Raw genomic sequence first — 20,432 nt, 5'->3', positions numbered from 1 at the left:
TGCCAGGGACTCACGTCTGAGCATCCCCAGTACACTTAGAGCGGTAACTGCAAACACAACAATGATGGACAGAATGTGGATCAATGTCACACATTCACCCCAGTCCAAAGATCTGGGCCCAAATCCATCGTTTTTCCACTCCACACCACCCTGGGTTAGACAATGGCGATATGCAAATCAGCGCTGACCCTGTGCCCCATGGGAACAGTCCAGTCCGAACTACAAAAGCCATGTCCTTCCCAGAACGGAAACAAGCATCCGAGGACCGGCCCGGTTTCGAGGTAACACCTCTCTTCAGCCCGGCTAGCTTGATTCCAGTGGTGTGGAGTGCCCGGGACTCACGTCTGAGCATCCCCAGTACACTTAGAGCGGTAACTGCAAACACAACAATGATGGACAGAATGTGGATCAATGTCACACATTCACCCCAGTCCAAAGATCTGGGCCCAAATCCATCGTTTTTCCACTCCACACCACCCTGGGTTAGACAATGGCGATATGCAAATCAGCGCTGACCCTGTGCCCCATGGGAACAGTCCAGTCCGAACTACAAAAGCCATGTCCTTCCCAGAACGGAAACAAGCATCCGAGGACCGGCCCGGTTTCGATGTAACACCTCTCTTCAGCCCGGCTAGCTTGATTCCAGTGGTGTGGAGTGCCTGGGACTCACGTCTGAGCATCCCCAGTACACTTAGAGCGGTAACTGCAAACACAACAATGATGGACAGAATGTGGATCAATGTCACACATTCACCCCAGTCCAAAGATCTGGGCCCAAATCCATTGTTTTTCCACTCCACACCACCCTGGGTTAGACAATGGCGATATGCAAATCAGCGCTGACCCTGTGCCCCATGGGAACAGTCCAGTCCGAACTACAAAAGCCATGTCCTTCCCAGAACGGAAACAAGCATCCGAGGACCGGCCCGGTTTCGAGGTAACACCTCTCTTCAGCCCGGCTAGCTTGATTCCAGTGGTGTGGAGTGCCTGGGACTCACGTCTGAGCATCCCCAGTACACTTAGAGCGGTAACTGCAAACACAACAATGATGGACAGAATGTGGATCAATGTCACACATTCACCCCAGTCCAAAGATCTGGGCCCAAATCCATCGTTTTTCCACTCCACACCACCCTGGGTTAGACAATGGCGATATGCAAATCAGCGCTGACCCTGTGCCCCATGGGAACAGTCCAGTCCGAACTACAAAAGCCATGTCCTTCCCAGAACGGAAACAAGCATCCGAGGACCGGCCCGGTTTCGAGGTAACACCTCTCTTCAGCCCGGCTAGCTTGATTCCAGTGGTGTGGAGTGCCTGGGACTCACGTCTGAGCATCCCCAGTACACTTAGAGCGGTAACTGCAAACACAACAATGATGGACAGAATGTGGATCAATGTCACACATTCACCCCAGTCCAAAGATCTGGGCCCAAATCCATCGTTTTTCCACTCCACACCACCCTGGGTTAGACAATGGCGATATGCAAATCAGCGCTGACCCTGTGCCCCATGGGAACAGTCCAGTCCGAACTACAAAAGCCATGTCCTTCCCAGAACGGAAACAAGCATCCGAGGACCGGCCCGGTTTCGAGGTAACACCTCTCTTCAGCCCGGCTAGCTTGATTCCAGTGGTGTGGAGTGCCTGGGACTCACGTCTGAGCATCCCCAGTACACTTAGAGCGGTAACTGCAAACACAACAATGATGGACAGAATGTGGATCAATGTCACACATTCACCCCAGTCCAAAGATCTGGGCCCAAATCCATCGTTTTTCCACTCCACACCACCCTGGGTTAGACAATGGCGATATGCAAATCAGCGCTGACCCTGTGCCCCATGGGAACAGTCCAGTCCGAACTACAAAAGCCATGTCCTTCCCAGAACGGAAACAAGCATCCGAGGACCGGCCCGGTTTCGAGGTAACACCTCTCTTCAGCCCGGCTAGCTTGATTCCAGTGGTGTGGAGTGCCCGGGACTCACGTCTGAGCATCCCCAGTACACTTAGAGCGGTAACTGCAAACACAACAATGATGGACAGAATGTGGATCAATGTCACACATTCACCCCAGTCCAAAGATCTGGGCCCAAATCCATCGTTTTTCCACTCCACACCACCCTGGGTTAGACAATGGCGATATGCAAATCAGCGCTGACCCTGTGCCCCATGGGAACAGTCCAGTCCGAACTACAAAAGCCATGTCCTTCCCAGAACGGAAACAAGCATCCGAGGACCGGCCCGGTTTCGATGTAACACCTCTCTTCAGCCCGGCTAGCTTGATTCCAGTGGTGTGGAGTGCCTGGGACTCACGTCTGAGCATCCCCAGTACACTTAGAGCGGTAACTGCAAACACAACAATGATGGACAGAATGTGGATCAATGTCACACATTCACCCCAGTCCAAAGATCTGGGCCCAAATCCATTGTTTTTCCACTCCACACCACCCTGGGTTAGACAATGGCGATATGCAAATCAGCGCTGACCCTGTGCCCCATGGGAACAGTCCAGTCCGAACTACAAAAGCCATGTCCTTCCCAGAACGGAAACAAGCATCCGAGGACCGGCCCGGTTTCGAGGTAACACCTCTCTTCAGCCCGGCTAGCTTGATTCCAGTGGTGTGGAGTGCCTGGGACTCACGTCTGAGCATCCCCAGTACACTTAGAGCGGTAACTGCAAACACAACAATGATGGACAGAATGTGGATCAATGTCACACATTCACCCCAGTCCAAAGATCTGGGCCCAAATCCATCGTTTTTCCACTCCACACCACCCTGGGTTAGACAATGGCGATATGCAAATCAGCGCTGACCCTGTGCCCCATGGGAACAGTCCAGTCCGAACTACAAAAGCCATGTCCTTCCCAGAACGGAAACAAGCATCCGAGGACCGGCCCGGTTTCGAGGTAACACCTCTCTTCAGCCCGGCTAGCTTGATTCCAGTGGTGTGGAGTGCCTGGGACTCACGTCTGAGCATCCCCAGTACACTTAGAGCGGTAACTGCAAACACAACAATGATGGACAGAATGTGGATCAATGTCACACATTCACCCCAGTCCAAAGATCTGGGCCCAAATCCATCGTTTTTCCACTCCACACCACCCTGGGTTAGACAATGGCGATATACACGCACCAAGCATGCTCCGTCCATAAGCAGTAAAATAACGCACAGCCCTTGTGAATAGGAGCACTTGTGCACAGCTCTGTGAGCGCTGTACCACCGCCATGTGTGCTCTGGTGCACGCACTGAGCCCACCCCGCCCATAAACAGTAAAATTACGTGCAGCCCCTATGAATGGGATGAAAACTAGGAATACCCTGACCTTTTCTTACTTCTCTTTTTCTGTACTGCCTCCTTCCTTTCTGTTTCTTTCAACAACCATATGATTCTCCCCTCACCTGTCTCTTCCCCCAACATTCTGTTTTTCCTATACCCTTCTCTCCTCATACCCTTCCGTCTCCTCAATGCCCCATCGTCACTTTCCTTGCCCTTCTGTTTCTTCTTAGCCTTTCTGTCTTTAATAGGGCTCCTATTTCTCCCCTGCCGTTCTTTCACTCCATTTGCCCTTCTGCTTTTCCCCATGCCTTTCTGTTTCTCCCCCTGCCAACAGTAGTAAGAAGATCCATCCCTTGCAGGGTGCCTCGGTCATTTGAATGAGCCATTCACCATCAGAAAGAAGTGTTTTTTTGTAGGTTTTTTAAAGCAGTGTGGGATTATGTTGCAGCCAGGCAGTTGTACAAGGAACTCAACACTTGTATTCTGTGCAGTGTGCATTGGTATAATGTGTTTTCCACCTTGGGGGAAAGAACAAGCACATCTCAACATGTTTCCATTAAATGCAGTATTGTTTTGTACAGCTGAGGATGTCAGTTGTCAAGCCTTGTTTCAGTATACATTTTAGGCTTCATTTGACATGGAGGCAGTACAAATGAAAGTTGAACTTCGTGGTCTTGACCTATGTTAATGTGCAGGCTCAGAACGAGTCCATGCACCGGGGATTGCTAAAACTGCATCATCTGCAGTACATTTTAAGAAACAACTATCTGTACTGTCTACAGCGTATACCACAACTCATACACTTTAAGATATAATGTATGCATGAACAGCAGCGCAACTTTAAGAGATAATGTATGCAGGAACAGCAGAGCAGCTTTACCAAAACCAGCTAAAGGGCATTTCATTGTATTTCACGATATGACCCCAGTCCCCCACCCCCGACCTTTCTGTATTAAACGATGCAGCTCCTATAGGAATACTTTTTAAAACACAACAATGTGAACGTAAGAACAGGAGACTTAGATGCAGTGTTTTGTGGGAGGACATTGATTCTGGAGGAATGGATACCCTCTTGTGTGATTAATGCACTATACAAATTACCGTAACATCTAGGTGAATTATAATCTGTGTTGCCACAAACCTCATGCCTGAGTACCCGCTCTCAATGAAGGTGGATGGAATTATAGGCAGGCTGTTTACCCTATACTGAAATACTGCTCAGAGTTCAGCAGTGAACCCACAGGCCGATTCTCAGCAACATACAGTTAACAGTGCGCTCAATCTATCGATCTATCGCCCTCACTCTACCTATCGCCCTCACTCTACCTATCGCCCTCACTCTACCTATCGCCCTCACTCTACCTATCGCCCTCACTCTACCTATCTATCACCCTCGCAGCATCACTCTGTGCAACCATTCAACAACAACTGGTTCAAATATGTTCTCTCAATGTTTCAAGCTTTATTACAAATGTCACAACAATATGTTAATATTTCACCTCTGTTCTTGGATTTGTCACAATAAAATACACTGAACATATTCTTCACAAAAGTTATTTACAATAGTTTAAGCTATTGCTATTATAAATTACAACAACTTTTATTTCAGTATTATTTAAAAAAATTAAAAGACATTTGTATTTGTTAGATGAATACATCTAAGTCACGTACATACAAAACATGTTGCATTACAAATGCTATAGGTGTCACATTTGAAAAAGTTTACAGTATTGGCATTGTAAATGACAAAGCTATTAATTTTGCTATTTTCAAGACAAACACATTAAAAAAAAATTGTCATTTACAAAACCAATAGCTCCAACTTTTCTACTGCGAGACCTATTGCATTTCCAATGCTTGTTTTGTTTTTATTGTTTTGCATTTTGACTTTTACTGTTTTGGTTTCTGCATACATATTTTACATATTGTCCTAAGTTAAGCCTGCCTGTTCCGTGCCTTAGGTACCAGGGGGTTGACTCCAGGTTACTTTTAATGGCGTTGGGAATTCACTCTGACAGGGGTTGTGATTTTTCCTCTTTCACCACAAATAATTCAATTTCTTGAGAACAAGCAGAGAGTTTATAGAAATTATCTGCAAATAGGCAGTTGATTACCTACCAGGGATGAAGCACTTGGAATATGGGAAGAGTATCGTGCGGGAACAGAACCGCTACAAAATTCAGTTTAGAGATGAACCAAGCATCACGCTTGAACGTCACAACTTTTTAAAACAGATATATTGCAGCTCTTTGCATTTTGACAGCCCCAAGCAAATTTGAGAACAGAGTGGATGTATGTAGCAGAGACAAGTTTGTGTTGAGCTGTTTCTCTAAGAATTTGCAGGAGAGATTACTGAGCTGCAGGAACCCAACTCTCCCCGAGAGGTGAACATTCCTAAAAGCATAGGGCGCTCCACGCTTTCATCTAAGACACTGACCTCTGAGGAGGGCGCATCATCAGTGAGTCGCATTCTTGGGACTGCTCTGGGTTGTTCTGTGAACTCCAGAGACCGAACAAAAAGGAATTGGGCTGAGAAAGCTCATTATGGCAGTTGTTACTGATGTGGGTTTAAGTCACACGTGGGAAGTAATGGGAAATGCCCGGATCAAGGACAGTGTGGCAGTGTTGGGGCATTTTCAAGCAGTATGATTGTATGCACTACTGTAAAAGTCTGCACAATTGATGTTAATGAGGAAAAATGTCTCCAGAGGGAATAACTTAGTTTTAGCCATTGATTCCATAGTTCGTTCCACCTTCATGCGACAGGTAATGTGTCCCTTGTGTATCATTCATGCTGGTGCGGTGCTGTTAAATGGAATGGCGGATTCAGGACTACCCATCAAGATTTTGTGTGATGTAGCCTTTGATAAAACTAGAGATGTGAGAAACAGCTGGCCAGCTCCAGTATAAATCCCCACACCTTAGGTGAGCAGGATATCGATATATGCTGGATTACTTTGTTAGTCTGCTGGAATGATTGGGTAAAAAGATTCACTCAAAAATGTGTATCTATCAATGGAAGGTAAGGGATGGAATGGCAGAATCAGACTAAGTTGGTTTCGCTATGAGGCCGGTTCCTGATAATCCAGCGGTGTTGAGTGACATGCCTGTATCGAATGTAGATTTTGATGCAAATGACCTTAATAATACTTTACTACATTCTCCTGATGTTTACCGAGTGGGAGCAGTGAATGGTTTGAGCATTGTATCAAACTTAAAGCTCAGGCAGTACCTCTCATTCATAGAGTGTGCTCTGTTTTTCTGAGGGTACAGAGTGAGCTTACTGAACTCTTACATGATTTATGCTGTCACCAATTCTTCTGAATTGTTTTGCCAGTTTTATTGTCCAGAAGAGGTCTGGGGGCATGCATCTTTTAAAGTTCACAGACCACAGCCCTTTGCTTTGAACCCTTAATGATGCCAGTCAGGCTGCTAAGGCTGTTTTTAAAATTACATCTTTGGCATCAAATTAATAAACAGAGACAGAAACTACAGGGCTGGCTGCTTATCTAGAAAGCCATTTTTGGGTAGTTTGGGTGACGAGGATTTGGAATTTCATGAATGTTTGTGGCAGCAGTGTTAGACGTTGTCCATGATGCTGCTTTTGCTGACCCAGGAGTGGTGCCAGTTAACAAGGACTTCACAGATGGTCTCCCCTGGGGCTGGTGCTTAAGTGCTGAGGTGTTTGGGTGTACTCAAGTGGCGGCAGAGCTAGCTGTGGCTCTGGGTATGGTTATGAGACCCGATTCTTTTGTCCTGCTTGGTAAGCCGAGACCGTGCTTATTAATATTCACCCAATGTGAGTGGTGAGATCCGCATTGCTGGTCTGCCTGAAGTTGTGATGCTGCCGACAGTAGCGTGTCTGCTAAAAGCAATGGCGTGACTGTTGGAACTATAAAGCGAAATAAGAGAAAGTTATCTTCCAACACCACAGTCTTCGTGACTGAGACCAGGAATACTGAAGACTCTGAGACTCACAGCAGTAATTTCTCCTTTCAGAGCGTTATCGCTGCAGATGGAGTGAAGCCCAGAAGTAAGCACATTACTAAGGTACCAACAAAGTTTAATATTTTTCAATTGTATTAACTGTTTCTCTTTTGCAGCATTTGGAAATGCATTTTCTAGTTTTGTTGCTTTTGTTTAGTTTTTTCTTGTAGGCTGTTACCTTTGGTTTAAAGGGAAAGATGTTGTAGTGTGTGACCTTAATGCTGCAGTTTGCATTTCATTACCATCATTTGCTTATCCTGGAAAATCTCCAGGGTGCAGGAGGTTTGCTGTTTCAGAGTTCCTTCTTCAGCTTCTGGACAGTTGTCGCTCTGTGGCGATCTCTGGTCCTGTTTCTCTGCTCTTCTTGTAGTAGCTCTTATCAGAGCTTCATCCATCCTCCCGCCAACGATAATAAGATGCCAGGCATCACCCAGCACACAACACAGACTATGATAAGCTACGTCTATCTGCTTGACGCAGTAAGAGCGTGGATAAAGTTCTCCGGGTCTATCAGGCTGTGAATGTAACCTAAGGGCTTAAGATGAAATGAAGAGCTTACCTCCTTCCTGAGTGGCTCCAGACTGCTGTGTGCAGACCCGATAGCTGGCAGCACCCTGGAGTATGTATGTGTAAATCAGATTACGTTGGAAGTAACCTGCAATATAGTGGCAGACAGCACCCTGCCAACAAGTAGGATTTCTCATAGTATTTTATTTCCTGACACATTAATGGAGATTGTCTTTTAACTGGCAGAAGAACAACACTGACCGTACATTTTTCTGGGTTTGTCTTTAAAATGACGTACACATTAGGAATGGCATTTCGTTCTGCTGGAATAATAACACAAGTTATCTTTCACTCTGCTATGATGTTGCTATGATGTTGGCTGCAATGCCTTCCATGTTTCATTCAAATGTGCTTTCTACAGGGCACATGCATGATTTGCTGCTGTAGATAAATAATGGTCCTGTGTACTGTGGCAGACTCAGAAATATTGAAAAACTTCATGATTTCACTTTCAGCACTTCATAGTCAAACCTTTCAATTTTTGACTCAATCATTTGGCAGAAACATAACCTAGTACCATTAAAATAGTTGTGATAGGGAACATTCATGTGGGATTAGGACTGGCTCGACCAGAGTGCTTGCTGACTCGGAGGAGTATGGAGTTGACCACCTTGCCTGGTCCGGTGTGGAACCAAGCCAGCGATGCTTTGCTGCAGGTTCATTTGCCCTGATAGCTGGTCAACAGTTTGAGGAGGAGGAGGTGAAGAGCTGGCTAAGTGTGCCATGAGGCTGGTGTTTCAGTACATCCCTGAGAAGTGAGCTTTGAGTCGATGTAGTGTTCCTCTTACACCACGTGCAATTCACCCTCTCCAAAGCCTCAAGAATTCCTGGGTGTGAAGGGCGGCTGATTCTGATTGGGTGCTTGATAGTTTTCCAGAAACTCATGTTCTTGATTGTTCATGTTTATCAGTAGTTAATTAAACATGCCCAGGGGTTTTATCTCTTCAGTTGGCACAAGCTGCACTAAAAGTTTCTTTCCCATTGCAAAAAAATATGAACGGCTGATGAGCCTCTGTCTGTCAAAGAATAGAAGGGCTGGGCAACTGTCATTCATCTCACTGTGACTTTAGAGACCATCCTTTTAATGAGAAAAACAAAACTACAAGTCCCATAAGCAATAGTGGTGGAAGGTGTCACGCATGACCTGGGACAACATCCGGTTCAGCACCTTCAGTTCCATTTTTTAAGTATTTCAAACAATATTGAATTTATAACCTTTGTTTTTTATGGTCATGAGTCACCAGAATACTAAAAACGTGTCTTTTATTTTCAGGATCAATTAAGTAATGGTCACCAGCTTGGAAGCTCTGGTAATTCTTCAGTATTTGTCATTGATCTTCATATGTGACTGGTTTGGGTCTGCCCCTGCATCGTACCCGATAACTCGCACAGGTAAGGAGCTGGTAGCAGCAACATGATAACCCCATACTCGTCTGTAAGAAGTGCGCTCGGAGGCAGGTATCCGATCATTTTTGTGAAACAAGCAAGCGCCAATATTTGCTATGTACATTTGTTAAAATAAAACAGTCAAATCACAGTATACTGTTCCGGAGGTTCGTCCCAGAGACATTATCTGTAACTGAACGCAGACACCGTAGGAAGCATGTGCTTTTAAGACAAGTTGTGTTCACTCACCTGAAGGTGACCTGCTTCATCATTGGGCTATACTCCTCACCAGGCCGGAGCTACAATGCCTGGTGGGCACCACCAGAAGGCACTTTGTCGCAGATCTTTTAATAAGTACGCCGGATGAGCATAGTAGGACAGAGGATGTTGTGTCATAAGATGTGAGATTGGTGAAGTCTGAATAAAAGATCAACTATTGACCAGTTGCCACAATATAGTTAATGTGATCTTCCTGGTCCATGTTGAGATTAAAAACAGTAGCAGAGAAATTGAGGAACTAATGGTCCCTATCACTGTGTGAAAGTGTCGATCACCTATGGACCTGCTGGTAAGCTGGAGTCTATACTTCAGGTCAACGTTTTTCATGCCTTGTGTAGTCATGGAGCAATCTGTTGGCATTTCATCAGGACCAAATATGGGAAAATGGGTAAATGTGACCTAATCTTCACCAAAGCGTGAAGAGCTCTGTAACTCAAAGCCCTGCACCGTGCATAGGTGATAAGGTGCCTATTAACATCTTACTACCACAGGTGAGCACTGCCTAACAGAATGCACTAGATACGGTAACCCTCCTAAAATTCAGGACAAACTGACTTATCCAATAGGGAGGACGCCGAATCAGAGGGCAACTGGTTTGAAAAGCACATGCTTCCTTGGGTGCCTGCGTTCAGTTAGAGATAATGTCTGTGGGACTGAACCTCCAGAACAGTATACTGTGAGTTGATTTATATGAAGAATGTGTATACTGGACTGTCATTTTTCTCAGCGTCTCTTGTGCTATGTAAAATAAAACACAACACACCGGGAGGCCAACAAATCTATCATAAATTTAATGCAAAAATAGCAAAAGGCCAAGCAAACTAACAAGTGATAATTGTCTTTGCAATGGACAAGAGCATCCACTCTAAAGCAAGTTGGAGTATATAATGCTAATGCTACTCAATGTATTTTTATACACTTTTCTCCTAATACAAGTCAATGAAACCTGAACACATGATAGAAACAGTTACTGAAACGACTGTAAGCACCTGCTGAGGTCTTTTTTGGGAATTCCAGAAAGACAGGGCGCACGCCTTGGTGACCGCTAAATGTTGGCAAGCAAGAGTAAAATGGTGTAGGCAATAGGGCGAGTGGTAATACCTCACAACCACTCAGAAAGGCCAGAAAACTGGTCTATAACGAATATGAACAGCTGTGCCCCTGCACTAACACAATTGTGTGCAGCTTCAAAATAGTGTATGATTGTTTACATGTAATAGTGACATATAGCACATCAATCTAAACAGTTAGTGGAGATACGTAATTCAGTGACAATTCATCTATTGAGACGGGTAAGTCAATCAATATTTTGTGTTTAGAGTGTCCATTTTCTGTTTATGGTTCCATTTCAAAAAGCCAACACGTGTTTCATCGCAAGGAACAAATGCGAATCTTCAGGGCAGATATATCTGGAAAGTGTGGCTTCCAGGACAGGATGTGCTGGTTCAGATAGGACACAAGAAAGGGCGCGAGAGGACCGGTCAGGACGTGAACAGGAAAACCAAAATTGTGTTTATTTGGCTTCTATGTACTAGGGGTGTCTACCACGGTAGGGGCAGAAAACCACGTATCGCGTTATTAGGACAAAAGTTTCTTATTTGTGTGTAAACACATCTTCGTTTAGGGCAGGTTGAGTGGAGACCGGGAGGAGAGAGGTCTTCGTGGTTGTAGGGCGTGGTTGTAGGGCGGTCCGTTTACGAAATACGGCGCCGGGAAACTCCAAGAGGGAGAAGTTCGTCCGCCAGGACAAGGTATTTTGTTGGTCACGAGCGCACCCGCCCTACAACCACGAAGACCTCTCTCCTCCCGGTCTCCACTCAACCTGCCCTAAACGAAGATGTGTTTACACACAAATAAGAAACTTTTGTCCTAATAACGCGATACGTGGTTTTCTGCCCCTACCGTGGTAGACACCCCTAGTACATAGAAGCCAAATAAACACAATTTTGGTTTTCCTGTTCACGTCCTGACCGGTCCTCTCGCGCCCTTTCTTGTGTCCTATCTGAACCAGCACATCCTGTCCTGGAAGCCACACTTTCCAGATATATCTGCCCTGAAGATTCGCATTTGTTCCTTGCGATGAAACACGTGTTGGCTTTTTGAAATGGAACAATAAACAGAAAATGGACACTCTAAACACAAAATATTGATTGACTTACCCGTCTCAATAGATGAATTGTCACTGAATTACGTATCTCCACTAACTGTTTAGATTGATGTGCTATATGTCACTATTACATGTAAACAATCATACACTATTTTGAAGCTGCACACAATTGTGTTATTGCAGGGGCACAGCTGTTCATAATAGTTACTGAAACGACACTAATGAGTAGGAGGCAGGATCTTCTCTCGAGAGGAATGTGAGGAGTCCGTGAGGTGCAGATCTAAGACACATCAAATTAATATAAGAATATTGTAATTTGGTAATGTAATATATCAATGCACTTTGTGGCATTCATGTGTAACCAATTATCGGTATTAAATATCCAGTATATCCAGTTATGTTTTCTCAATTCCTTCTTCTAGAGGCCACCACTGCTGCTATCCAGCTGTATTCAGCAGAGCCTCCTGTGACCTGGAATCCTTCATTTAATCAATACCAAAGGCCGTCAATGCTTCTAGCCAACCCCGGTCACTGGTGCCACTTGCACCACACCACCCTTGGGCCTGTTATTCTTTTAGCCAGCTCCAGCCAGTAGTGGCCCCTTGGACCTGTATGTAAGCCTACTAGCCAGCTCCTGTTAGTACTGGCCCCTAGGACCTGTTATCATTCTAGCCAACTTGAGTCATTAGTAGCACCTTGGGACTAGTGATCATACTAACCAGTTTCAGTCAGTATTGTCCCCCTGAGATCTATTATCCTGCTAAGTAACTCCAGTCAGTAGAGACCCCTGAACCTTAAATCCTGCAAATATTCAAAACAAGAGGTCAACTCTACTGCCAACCAGTTCCAGTCAATATTGACATGTATTGTTACCCTGCTCGTAATGAATACCAGAGGCCAGCGTTGTTGCTAGCCAGCTCCAGTCAATATTGACATGTATTGTTACCCTGCTTGTCATAAATACCAGAGGCTAGCGTTGTTGCTAGCCAGCTCCAGTCACCAGCGGCCCGTCACATATTATCCTCAGTAGGATCAATGCCCAAGGCCTGTGCAGCTGCTAACCTGCCCTAGTCAGTAGTGACCTCCCAGACTTGTTATTCTGCATATAATCAGCAAGGCTTAGGCCCTAATAACACTCACCCCACGTCCTTATGGTATATTAGCAATGTAATTTATTTACATCATACGGTAGGTACCGCACTATTTCACACAATCCCAAAAACAAAGAAAATCAAAATTTGTCTCACCATTCAGCACTCCACCTTGTCAAAAATGACCAAATCACACCAAGCACTATAGCCTGACACATCACATGGCACACTCAGCCACAACATGACAAGATACCACGGCAGAGATTTGGGGCCATTAATCCTCTGGTCGAGGCATGTGTGCTGTAGATGCACATGCTTTGCATACTCCTGCCATCTTGTGTTGGGTCTGGATGTTTGCAAGTTGTTTTTCTATGAATAAGTCTTTCCAATCACGAGGAAAGGTGACTCCACCTTTCGGTGATAGTGCGCATGGACATCGACTCCATTGTTAGATTGTTTTTACCCCAAATGGGTTCGGATGTGTATTGCTGCGCTCCGAAACCGCTCTTTGGGTTTCCCGCAGTCCACTCTACCCTCAACGGTATTGTTTCAGTACCCGTTTCCCTGTTCTCCGCGTTTCAAATAGATCAGCAAACTCTCCATGTTCGATAGAAAACCTCATGGGCAACCGTCAGGCCTTGCTGCGTAGGGCCAGTCAACTGCAAATGGAACGGACTCCATTCCATTTCTGTCCTGGGTGCCACGCCAAGTACCCTCGCAAAACATTCATCAAGTTTGTAAATTGTGCCTCTCTCCAGCACACAAGGAGAAAGACTGCGACGATTGTAAGTCGTTTCGGTCCAAGAGGACTCTACCCGATCATCAGGCTCGACGGCGAGAGAGTCAGCGTCAGAGCATTCAACACACTCTGGATATCTTCTGGTAAGAATCTGACCAAGACGAGATAGAAGCGTCTGCCGTAGAAGAAAATGCCCATCTCTATGCCAGTATGGTACAAAAGGGGGTGGTGATGGACGGAACATCTGAACTAATCAAACACTCACACCCAGTCAACAGATCTGGGTTTAATCCATCACCGTTCTTTATCCCACTCTGCCACCGCAGTTCAGACATGGCCATATGCAAATCAGTCTGACCCTGTGCCTCATGGGAACAGTGCAGCCTGAACTGCCAAGCCATGCCTTCCCTGGACCGGAAACAAGCTTCTGAAGACCGGTTTCTGGCATTACAGCCGTCTTCAGCCCGGCTTGCTTGAATCCAGTGGCAAAGTGAGCAAGGGACTCACGTCTGAGCATACCCTGCCAACATATGGCGAACAAAATGGTACAAAAGGGGGTGGTGATGGACGGAGCATCTGAACCAATCAAATACTCACACCCGCTCAACAGATCTGGGTTTAATCCATCACCGTTCTTTAGCCCACTCTGCCACCCCAGTTCAGACATGGCCATATGCAAATCAGTCTGACCCTGTGCCTCATGGGAACAGTCCAGCCCGAACTGCCAAGCCATGCCTTCCCTGGACCGGAAACAAGCTTCCGAGGACCGGTTTCTGGCATTCTAGCCGTCTTCAGCCCGGCTTGCTTGAATCCAGTGGCAAAGTGAGCAAGGGACTCACGTCTGAGCATACCCAGCCAACTTATGGCGAACAAAATGGTACAAAAGGGGGTGGTGATGGACGGAGCATCTGAACCAATCAAACACTCACACCCAGTGACATCATTCCTAATAGCTGCATGAACACTCGAGCTGTTAGTGAGTGTTGTGGTTGAAATCTTTGAATCAATGTGAGCATTGTTTGAATCCTGACTGGATTGGGGTATACTATGGCTTTTTCTGTGTCTATAGTAGCCCCTTGTTTGGTTGCTGGTGGGATTTTGTGTAGTTCACCGTAAACCCTAGCTGGTGCAGCAACTGAATTGTCTTCTGTGTGTTTTGAAGACATTCTTGTTGTGACTTGGCCTTTATTAACCAGTCGTCCAAGTAAGGGAAGACATGTATTTGTTGTCTTCTTAGGTGTGCTGCAACCACTGCTAGGCATTTTGTGAACACCCTTGGCGCTGTTGTAACCCCAAAAGGAAGGACTTTGAACTGATAATGTTGTCCTTCTACAACAGACCTGAGGTATTTCCTGCGGGCTTTGTGAATTGGGATATGAAAGTATGCGTCTTTTAGATCCAGTGTAGAAAGAAAGTCCCCTTTCTTCAATAAAGGAAGTACTTGTTGGAGCGTGACCATGTGGAAATGTTCTGAATTTATGTATGCATTGAGAGGTCTGAGGTCTAGAATTGGCCTTAGGGACCCGTCTTTTTTGGGAATCAGAAAGTATTGAGAGTATACTCCTGTTCCCTGTTGATGTTGTGGAACCTTCTCTATGGCATGCTTTTATAGTAGTGATAATATTTCCTGTTTTAACAATGTTAGATGATCTTGACTCATTGGACGCTGTTTGGGGGGGATGTTTGGTGGGGTAGCTGTCAGTTCTAGGCAATAACCATGTTGGATAATTTGTCTCACCCACCTGTCTGATGTGATGTTTTCCCAGACAGTTAGGAACTGTGATAGACGTCCCCCGACCGGTGTTACATGGTCTGGGGGGGAGCTTTATGAAGTCACTGTTTTGCGGTTGGAGAGTTGCGGTTGTTGTTATTTCCGCGACCTCTACCCTTGTTGTTGTTACCTCTGTAACTGCCTCTAGAATTACCTCTGGGTGATGTTGGTGTAAAAGAGGTTGATTGCTGGCTTGTGCCTGTATTCTTTGATCCACCTCTATAGGTGGACCTACGAAAGGAACCTCTTTGAGCTGGCTGTTGCAATGCTCCCATTGATTTAGCCGTTTCTGTGTCTTTTTTCATCTTTTCTAAGGCCTCATCTGTCCCTGAGCCGAAAAGTGTTTTCCCATCAAAAGGCTGGTTCAATAAGGAGGTTTGTACCTCTTGTTTGAATCCTGAGACTCTGAGCCATGCATGTCTTCTTAACATGATACTGGTGTTTATGGATCTTGCTGCAGTGTCTGCTGTGTCTAAGGCGCACTTAATGGAAGTGTTAGTTACTATCTTCCCTTCTTGTATGAGCTGATCTGCCCTTTTTTGATGTTCCTTAGGGAGATGTGTAATGAGTTTTTCTAACTCATCATAATGAGCTCTATCATAACGTGCAAGTAGCGCTTGCGTATTAGCTATGCGCCAGCTGTTTGCTGTTTGGGATGCTACTCTTTTGCCAGAGGCATCTATTAACTTGGACTCCCTGTCAGGAGGAAGAGATTCTCCCGTAGTTAATGAATTTGCTCTCTTACGAGCGTTTGTGACCACTAGGGAGTCCAAGGGTATTGTCCCTTAATAAATTTTGGGTCCTTTGGGGCTGCCTTATATTTTTTATCAATTCTTGGGTTTAATACCCTAGCCCTCACTGGGTCTTTAAATATGTCTGATGTGTGATTAAGGAGACCCTTAAGCATTGGTAGGGTCCCTGAGGTTCTTTGTGCAGCAGGTAGTGTTTCTAAAAGGAAATTCTCTATCTGAGGTTCTGCATGTAAGTCTACCTTGTGGTATTTTGCTGCCCTATTAATTAACTGTGCAAAGCCTGTATTATCATCAGGTGGGGAAGGTTTTGAGGGATACAGTTCAGGGTCATTATCATTATCTGACCCTGCATTATAATCTTCCCATGGGTCTGTATCTTCTGGGATAGTGTCGTTATCATCCCTAGGAAGTTCCCCCTCCCCTGTGTCACTTTCTACATCTGTTTGAGGTGTAGATGGTCGTGATGTAGAAGGTGGAAGAATAGCTGGCAGAGTGTGAGGAAGAGGAGAAGAGGGTGTGTCTCTAGGTTGTGGAGAAAGGGGAGGAGTTGTATTTGTCCCCATTGTTCTCTTCTTAGGAGGAGGAGCTTTGTCGTCCAACTGTTCATTCTTCCTCTTTTTAGGTAGTTTTGTCACCACCTTGCCAGTTTGTGGATCAATAAACAAAGTCTTTTGTTTTGGATCTGTCTGATGCTCCTGTGTCGGTACCGAAGTTTTTGGTTCCGAAAGGTGCTTTTGACTGTCAGTGTTATATGTTTTCGGCACCGAGAGTTTGTTCGAATCCGATTTTTTCGGTGTCGAGGAAGTCTTCGACGTCGAAGCTTGTTTCAGTTTCGACATGGAATGTTTCGACTGCGAGCTTTCCTTGTTATGGAGCTTCGGTGTCGCTGTCGATGCCGACCATTTCTCGGATCCGACATGATGGGAGGCCGAGTGTTTCGTTTTCGGTTTGGTCGCCGAGCCTAAAGGCGGGGCGTCGGAAACTTTTTTCGGTTGTCTGACCGGGCTCGAAACCAAACGGGGTTGACACCAAACGGGGTCGGTTTTTTGGTAAAGGGACGTCGTCACTCACGGTTTGATGAACGTCGATTTCTTCGACGTCAGACTCGTCCGCTTCCGACCCCGACTCGTGCTCATCTTCTTCTTCCTCTTCTAGGTGTTGGGCCTCGAACAACTCCGGGATTGCATCTGACTGCATTCTCGACGCCTCGTGTCTTCGGCTCGACGGTTTCTAATCATCGACTTGGAGGAGAATGCCGCGCAGGCTTCACAGTCCCTGGATTTGTGTTCAGGTGATAAACAGAGGTTGCACACCTCGTGTAGGTCCTTGTGTGGGAACTTAGCACCACACGTTGGACATTTTTTGAATGGAGTCCTTTCCATGGATTCCGGGCTGGACTACGTCGAGATAGGCCTCCCGGTCTGCTCGACGTAGAAGTTGGAAATTTTTGTTGTTGACGTCGAAGCTCGTCGAAATGGAAATGAACTCGCGCTCGATAACAATACCGTCCAATTAGAAAGGGAATACGTGCCGAAATATAACTCTTTTCTCAAAGTCGATCCGGAGCGCTTCGATCCTCATCCTAACCAGATGGCGGAAAAAAACAATCTGAGGATGGAGCCAATGCCCATGTGCACTAGCACCCAGGGGAGGAGTCATCAGTCTTGTGACTACAAAAGACTTCTCCAGGAGAAAAACAAGTGCAATCATCCGAGCCCAACACCACGTGGCGATCTATTCATAAATGTACCATCTGCAGCCCATATGCCTCGAACACTTATTTACCCTAGATGAAATTCTGTCGTTCCGCAAAATAAATCTAACCAAGTGTCATTTTATAAATTGGTCTCAGATTTATTCATTGATTGTGTGTCATGTATTACCACTGTGTGTACAACAGTGTGTGTCATTTATTGCCACTATGTGTACAACAAATGCTTAAAACTACCCTCGTATACGTCTAACTGCTCCCCCACACTACCACAAAAGAGCATTAGTATTATCTACTTTAGCCTCTGTAAAATCTCTGGGGATCCACTGGACTCTCTGCACACTATACCTCTTTTTGGTATAGTATAGTGAGAGCCGACTCCCCACGCTCAAGTACTCACACTAAGACATAGACAGACACACACAGACACACACTCTCTCTGACACACATTCTCACACATACCCACCCTACCTCACATCAGAAACATATATTTAACTTCTTAATGACACCTTCAACTAGGACCATTAGTAAATAGGTTCATGCAGAATTCAAAAGATCCTACTTGTAAGGATATCTGTGCAGTCATCCCCATGACAGGAAAGAAGAAATGGAAATGAATGAATAAAATGCTTTAGGAAGCTAAGCCTTCTTAAATTAAGAAATGAATGAAAAATAAGCCAGGAATAGAGAGAAACAGAAAAAGAAATAAGAGAGAAAAAAAAAGTGAAATAAAGATAATAAAAACAAGGGACATAGAAAGTACGAAAGAAAGAAATGAGGCTCCCACATATCATATTCAGTGGTGCTTGTAATGCGGCAACCAGGATATCCGTCACGTTTGTGTCTGAGTAACCCGGCCAGTCACCCGGCCAGCGAACTCTAAATCAGGCTCTTGACACTTTGCAATGTTGCTGCTATTAACTATGCACCATTACTTCCTCAGAAGTCACAGGCAAGAGACACCTGGTCGCCTGTCACATAATTTTGTATAATTACAAGGGGCACCAAATAACACCGCATAAACAACAAGTGCAGATTAAACCGCAGGATTCAAATAAACCCACACACACACAGACCGTAAGATTAAACCTGTGCTAAACACACAAGCCTCAATAACAGGTAGATAATACAAAGACTGATGGACATAATGAAGCAGACCTAGAGATACATGCATAGCACAGACAAGATAAAGGTCTTGATTTAGAGTTTGGTGAGCAGGGTACTCCTTCACAAGCGTGGTGGAGTATCCTGTCCAACTAACGATGGTCTGCCAGTAAATACACCGGACGGCCCTTCCTTTCTAGATCAGGCTGTCTGATGTGTTTTTCTCTTATTCAGGACCACCAGGGAATACCTGGCAGTCGTGATGAGAATTTGTCTTTAAATGAATCCAACTTCCTGGGAGTAAATTAATCAAAGAGAAAGTTCCAGGGGTGTGAGGGTCATTAGTTATTGCTTTTTAAAAACAAACTCCAGCTTTGAAAGCTTGTTCTTGAAAATAACAAAAGTTGGTGAATGGCCACCTGAAACATCCCCAAGGGATCCAGAGAATTGTCGATCAACTTCCTATAGATGGTTGAGATTGTTTTTTCGGTCAGGGGATTAGTTAGCAGCTGGTCCTCCAGTGGGGATGCATCAGGCAATCTCCCCCCTTCCCAGATGTGACCTTGCAGAGCGTGACCCACCTGCAAATGTCATAACCGTTTTTAGTCACCTAATTCTTACTTTTGTTGTAGGATCGTGAAGGGCACAAGCGCCTGTCCCCTCCACACATCGCCCGGCTGCTCTAAGCTAATCAATCCCCATTTTGTGAAGCCCTGCAATCCTCCCACTGCACTTAAGAGATCACCACCATACAGTGCAATAATTTCAGGCAGCTTACCTTCTCAGCCTAAACACTTGGTAGCCTCTCTCCACACCCTTACCACTGTTTAGGTATGAGTAGGTAGGGCGCACTCATACTTTCTTCGATACAGCACCGGGGTGGGGTAACCTCTCTTGCCCATGGTCAATCTATCTACCCGGTAAGCAGGATCCTCACAGTCCACAAAAATCCAGTTGTTGACAGCCATCAGCTGCGTGGCCCAGTAGTACTTGAGAATGCTACGGACCGCCACTCCACCTTAAACTCCCCTCTGCACCTTACTCAGAGCGAAGTGCCACCATCCCACATCAGGAGCCAAAGTTCTCAGTCTACCCTTTGAAAGAAAATGTTTGGTGGGATCTTAAAGGACGTTTTTTGCACGATGTACAGGAGACCCTGGAGGGTCATCACTTTAAATAGGACCACTCGACCCAGTAAGGACCGCAAGTGTGGGGCATCCCAGCAAATCTGGTCTAATTTCGGAAGTATGTTCTTGCCTGTGGCTCTCTTTTAATAAACACACCCAAATATTTAAAGCCATGTAGTGCCTCCCGAACTGTGCACCTAGCGTGCAGCCGCAGGGTCCCTGCCTCCAGAAGGAATATTAAGGACTTCTTCCAATTGATCTTATATCTAGAATAATCTCTAAATATGTGAAAAATTTGTAGGATTTGTTCACTTGAGAAGACTGATTACGTGTCCTACAGCAAAACGTCAGCATAGAGGGAGATTCTTTCATCCCACTCCTGATCCACTGAAATACCCCATAAGAGAGGTCCTAGTGAACCTACGCATGTGTGAAGAGCATAGGAGACAAGGAGCATCCCTGTCGGACGGCAAAGACTCGGGAGACTGTATTATTGACGCACATGCACGCTAGAGGGTCCACATACAAGAGCATG

General features: G+C 45.5%; 1 protein-coding gene across 1 annotated transcript in view; it reads left to right on the top strand.

Moving 5' to 3' along the window:
• LOC144806645 (uncharacterized) overlaps positions 1 to 20,432 on the top strand; it is a 62,968-nt gene that overhangs the window by 30,971 nt on the left and 11,565 nt on the right. Inside the window, exons 2-3 of the mRNA XM_078672971.1 lie at positions 7,276 to 7,326; positions 9,104 to 9,222. The gene's annotated coding sequence lies outside the window, so the exon portion shown is untranslated. The remainder of the gene's footprint in view (positions 1 to 7,275; positions 7,327 to 9,103; positions 9,223 to 20,432) is intronic.

Source organism: Lissotriton helveticus, chromosome 1_2 (assembly GCF_964261635.1).
Source record: "Lissotriton helveticus chromosome 1_2, aLisHel1.1, whole genome shotgun sequence".
Lineage (NCBI taxonomy): Eukaryota > Metazoa > Chordata > Amphibia > Caudata > Salamandridae > Lissotriton > Lissotriton helveticus.
This window is presented reverse-complemented; position numbering and strand designations above follow the sequence as displayed.